The sequence below is a fragment of the Acomys minous genome (genome assembly GCF_964271855.1).
Source record: "Acomys minous genome assembly, chromosome: 10".
In the NCBI taxonomy this organism is placed as follows: domain Eukaryota; kingdom Metazoa; phylum Chordata; class Mammalia; order Rodentia; family Muridae; genus Acomys; species Acomys minous.
The window spans coordinates 115405705-115411752 of NC_140491.1; the positions used below are offsets into that span (position 1 = coordinate 115405705).

Consider the following 6048-nt stretch of genomic DNA (forward strand, 5'->3'; position numbering starts at 1 on the left):
ACAGAAAACAGGAATGAACTTAGTTGGAATTTATACCAAGATGGCTTTTTAATCTTTTAAAAGAAGGAGTTAGACAGGTCCATAACAACCTACAAATATTTTCCCATTAAAAATATATGTTTAGCTAATAAAACTTTGTTTTCATTCATGAAAAAGATCCATGTTCCTGGAAATTACTATAACACAAATTAGAAAGGAGATCACAAAAGGTTGATTCCTACTATTTTAAGTGTCATTAGATAGTACTGTGGATTTAATTATATTTTAAATGTATACACAACTGTGTGTGTGTTTGTGTGTGTGTGTGCATGCACGTGTGTGCATGTGGGAGTCAGAGGACAACTTCTTTCAGGAGTTCATTTTTTTTTCCTATAATGTGGGTCCCGGCAATTGAATGCAGGTTTTTAGGCCTGGAACCAAGTGCTTTTATCCAGAGAGGCATCTTGCTGGCCCAAGACATATAAGCTTAATCTTATAGAGCTGGATGTAGTGGCACAAGCCTTTAGTCCAGCATCTGGGAGGCAGAGCAAGCAGATCTCTGTGAGTTTGAGTCTAGCCTCTTCTACACAGTGAGTACCAGGACAGCCAAGGCTATGTTTAGAGACACTGTGCTGAAAAAAGAAAAAAAGAAAAAGACTACGCTTCCAGGAAAAAGGATCTGACATCTGGGATTTTGCCACAACAATTTGAAGAAGAGGTAATGAGTTGGGTTATAGGTAAAATAAGTTTGGCCATATTTATTATAACCTCTATTCTTGTATGTTTGGAGATTTCATAATAAAAAGGTACATATAAATTTAAATCACATATATTTCTGTGCCCTTATTCCACACCCAGAGGAAAAGTGGTGGAAGTGAGATGCAGACATCATGCCCATGGGCCAGTGTATCTCATACAGTTTATTTTATTTTTATTTTTATTTTTTTGAGATAGGATTTCTCTGTGGAGCCCTGGCTGCCCTGAACTCACTTTGTAGACCAGGCTGGCCTCGAACTCATGAAGATCCACTTCCCCGAGTGTTGGTATTAAAGGTGTGCACCACTACACCTGGCTTAAAGAAGCCTAATGGACCCCTTCTACAGGCTTTGCTGTTGTTGTTGTTAGTTTATTTAATCTTTATACTTTAGTATGAGGATATCACATCCCTTGGAACTGGAGTTAAAGACTGTTGTGTGTAGGCTCAGTTTTCTTAACAATTAAACTTTATTATGAACTCACTAACTGAGCGTACCTCACTTACAACCCAACTAACCCAAACAATAGGAAAAGGAGATTAAAGAACACAACAATGAAACCTTAAGGATATCAGTTCTGAGGAATCATTCTCCTGGCGTAGTCAGTAGAACCTCAGCAAACCCGCAATTCAACCAAGGTTTCTGCTGGAACCTGGAACAGCAGCTGAGGCCCAGAGCCTCAGCCAGAGCCCAAAGCCTTGAAGCCTTCCCTGGAGCAGTTCTCTCCAGGAGCATCTCTTAAAGTCTTGATGAACAGCCAAAACAATCCCAAGTCCTCTATAAAGCCTCTTGTTTTGGGTTCATATGTATATCTCCTCTTAGAGTTTCTACTAGGATGTTTTCCGCTGGAAACATCCAAGCTCCCCCTCAAAGTGGTTCGACTGCTAAGGAGATAAACATCACCTGCTCTCTCACAAGTCTGTTCCTCATGCCACACTGGGGATCTAAACAAAACCATGTTTATCTCTCCTTCAGTTGTGAGCTGCCATGTGGGTGCTGGGAATTGAACCTGGGTCCTTTGGAAGAACAGACAATGCTCTTAACTAATGAGCCATCTCTCCAGCCCATATCTCATCCAGTTTACGTAAGGCCTGCATGCTGTATGTTATCAGACCTCTCTCACTGGCACAAAAGTGTATGCTTTTATCTCCAGGAGTGTTCAGTCCTTGTTTCTATTTATTTCCTCCTTGTCATGTATTCTCAATTGCAGCCGTGCCATGAGCTGAGAATTGGGTGAAACTTCTATAAAAATAAGCGCAGAAATTCCCAGTGGCGTCTATCCTAATAAAAGCAATGGATACCTAATTACCCACTTTCTTTTAGGAAATAAAGTCATTAAGAGGGTTACAGCTCCACTATCCAACTTAACTGCAGATTATTTTCAGTATATAGAAAGCTAAGGTGTTTTATTGCTAGCCAATGCAAGAATCTGTTGCTACTGTTCTTCCCAGTGTTGTTTTTAACCACACTAAACTTGACTCTGCATTACTTATATGTAGTTAATTATGCTATCAAGGACCTCCCCTCCTCTGCGACTGACCACATATACAAAACATTGTAAAATTCAGTGAAGACATGTGTACTGGTCTGACAGTATAGCTTAGAGGCGGTGTGCTTGTCTAGAGTCTGTCTAGAGTGCATGAAGCTCTCCTGGGTTCCGTCCATCCCCAGCGGTGCAGAAACTGCAGGGCTAAACAGGGGTTAAACATCCCATGGCTCATATAGAACTTGTTTTATGTTCACCGTATTGGAAAGTCAGTTCTCAATGTAGGACCTCATACTCAAAGGTCACATGACCTGGACATTGAAGAGGGAACTTGACACATTTATTTTCATCTCTTCACATGCTTTCTCTTAACCTGAAGCACCTGCCCTTTGCCAGGTGGTGAATTCCTTTCTACCTGGCTAGGGACAGGTAAGTTCAATTTACCGCCCCTCTGGAATTTCATTCACTCTAAAGGATGCAGCGATGTCCCCTGCACTTAGTGTGTCTGCATCATCATTCTTACCACCTCAGTCTCAACAGCGTTTTGCATCCCTCCCTGTTAGAAAGTAAGCTCCTTGGAGTCAGCCATCACTAATTTTTTTTTTATCAAGTTGTTAGATTTAATTATATGGTCAGCGACTCCTGAGGTCATGGGGAGATTTCAAGTAAGTGTAAAGAGAATGGTAATAGAAGAGGCTGAGAACTGAGTCTTGGTTTTGAAGAAAGAATTAATGTTCTTGATAATAATCACTGACAAGAACATTTGTCCTAATGTTCGGTGCCCAGGCATTAGAAGGACTAGAGACAGCAGGGTTGGACCCCTTTCTCATAATCGACAGCTTGTAAAACCAAAGGCTGGAACTACAGAACTCTCGTTATTGGTTAGAGAAATGGGCCTTGGGTCTGGGAGAAGATAGGACACCGTGACTTTCCCAGAGTGTCATTAATGGATAACTTTCTGGACCTGATTCCAGGCCCCCACCCCCACCCGGTAAGAGTGGATGCAATTGGGCCTATAGTCACGCAGGCAGGGAAACACCCACCAAGGAACTAGTCTGGAAGTTCTTGAAATAATACAAAACCTGCCTCAATTGTGAATAGGCACAATGGTCTCTGTGGCCATTGGTCACTGTCATCCGATGGTCTCCGTGTGCTCTGTGATGGCTTCTTTGACCATTGTCTACTCTCGTCCCCGGATGACCTGGTTTCTTCTGCACTGCGCTCCGAGTGCTTTCTCTGAATTATTTTGACAACATTTACGAGGACTAGGGAGCCTGGTAGAGGCAAGACTAAGGCACAGGTCATTTCTTATTGTCACCTCCCCTTGGAGAGCTGCACACAATAGTTTATATTCAACACAAAGCTCGGGCTCCTTCGAAAGACAAGTTGATTTTCTTCTTTGCATCAAGATACGAGTTACTTTTATACTGCACACTAGAATAGAAAAAATGACCCAGCTCACAACATGAAAAATATGCTAGGAAAGAAAAATACCTTAGAGGGAAGCCACAGCTCTACAGCAAGCCAGAGCCTCGCAGGAAGCTGTAGCTCTGTGGAGAGGAATGTGGTCTCCGTGCTGAACGCAGCACGCGGGGAGCTCCAGCGGCATCCTGAACGGCAAAGCCCAAGTTCGAATCACTCATGCAAACTTGTAATTGAATTTTTTTTCACACATGTGAAATCGAGTGCACTAAGTGGAGCTAAAGGTAAAAATGCTACTGAAAACGTTGGAAAAATTAGTAGAGTAGGAATAGCAGTGAGACAAATGGTAAGGCATCCAGCTCAAGAGCAGTGGGCAGCCAGGTGTTTCCTCTTAACGGATAAACTAAAAGGGATGCTGAAAGCTTTAGTGTGCCTCTCACGTGCGAAAGAGTTCTAGGTTAAAGCTTAAGAAAAACCGCTGTGAACATCAACTTAGGGGTAAGACTGAACAAGCCACTAATTTCAAATTGGGGCATGTCCCCTCCTTGCTCTTTTTTGTTACTTCAAGACAGGTTTTTCTGTGTAGCCGTGGTTGTAATGGAATTCACTTTGAAGACCAGGCTGGCCTTGAACTCACAGATCTGCCTTCCTCTGCCTCCCATGGGCTGGGATTTAAGGGCTTTTCTTTTCTGTTTCTTCCTTTCTTTTCACTGTTTAAGAAAAACACTTTGCAGTCCAGTTCCTTTATTTCCATTTGTACATTTGGCCATGAATTCGTACGGAACGAGCGCCAGCAGCTCAGGCTCCTTCCAGTCAGTTCTCACCAAGTGTGCTTCTGAGGGTGGCGCAGGCTGGCGCGGCAGCTGCACCCAGGTGCCCTGCTCCTTGGCTTCCTTCTTCTTCTGGTCCTCCTCCTTCACGTGCGTCAGGAAGCTGTCCCTGCTTGATGTGCTCAATGTGCACATTGATTCTCATGGCGAGAATCTTGCCCTTAACCTGCTTGCTCACAATGATGCCCACAGCATGCTGGGGGACGTTGTAGACTCTTCCGGTTTTGCTGTGGTAACCCTTACGGGGCGTTCCTTTTTGAACGGTAGGAAAATCCTTTGATGTCGACAATATCACCCTTTTTTGTAGATTCGCATGTATGTGGCCAAAGGAACAGCTCCATGTTGCCTAAAAGGCCTAGAGAACACACAGCGAATGTCCCTCCTCTTTGCCTTCGTGTTCGTCATTTTGGAGATACTGAAAGGTGGCCGCCGCGGCTGAAAGGTGGGCATTTCTTTTTTTTAATCACAGAGTATTTGATCATATTACAGGCCTCTCAACATCACGCTGGCTAAGGATGTCATATATTTACAAATGTGTGAACCTTTTTAAAATTAAAATTATTTATTTTTAAATTTATTCACTTTACATCCCAGTTTAGCCTCCTTCCTCATCTCTTCCTGGTCCCCATTCCTCCCTCTTTCCCTCTTCCCCTCTCAGAAAGGGGGGAATCCTCCTCCCCTGCCATCTGAGCCCAGTCAAGTTTCATGTGTGAACTTCTTACATTTAAATTCCAGCCCACACTACTGTAAGTCTTCACGGAACTCACCTTTAGATTTCTGAGTGTCTACTCTCACAAGTTTCTTTTACTCTTTATTCTCCACATGCCTGAGAAATACTTGGTGAGGCTGAGACCCTCAGTACTTTCTAGTGGATCCCCGGGGATTCAAAGGGGGTGCAATGACATTTCTTTAGTGTATGTTAGATGCCCTTTCTTCTCTTCCTGCTCCCCCCTCACCCTTTACTTCCTTTCTCTTCCTTTTTACTTTAGCAAATCTCAATTCTCTTTCCTCTGGGCTTCAACTTAGAATGTTTCCAAATACAGCCAGCAGATGGAGCAATTTACTTTATTTATGCTTTCATCCCAACTAAAACAGCATTAGACTATCCAGTCTCTTTTCCCTTTTATAAATAATATGTGTATAAATATATGTTGCCAATATAAACAGAAGTGTTTATAAATGTGTGTGTGTGTGTGTGTGTGTGTGTGTGTGTGTGTGTGTGTGTGTAGTTTTCAACACTTCCATACATCTGGAAACAATATGTTAATCCCCCTGCCCTGACTTTTTGGTTTTAGAAAAGTGGTGCTATTTGCCAAGAGCTTGCTTCAAAATTGTGCTTTATTAGCTTTATAGACCCAAAAGAAAGCAAGTATTAGTTCTTTTTCATTCAGCATTCAGTGCAATTCATAACCACACAGCCTGCTCTGTGGTGCTGCAGAGCTGGAAAATGCTTGGCTATAATTTTGAGATCCAGTAACAACACATTTGAAAATTCTGACTTAGGTAACGGACTCCAACAGAGCTTTCAAGTTGAAGTTTATTTATGGGACAATTTCAGCTATTAGGCGATCCACCT

The 6048-nt window shown here is 42.6% G+C and overlaps 1 pseudogene across 1 annotated transcript; it reads right to left on the bottom strand.

Annotated features, from left to right (window-relative positions):
• Positions 1-4349: 4349 nt before the first annotated feature.
• On the bottom strand, positions 4350-4877 carry LOC311607337 (large ribosomal subunit protein eL21-like; annotated as a pseudogene). The gene has a single exon. The product of its transcript is annotated as a large ribosomal subunit protein eL21-like (transcript).
• Positions 4878-6048: the final 1171 nt, after the last annotated feature.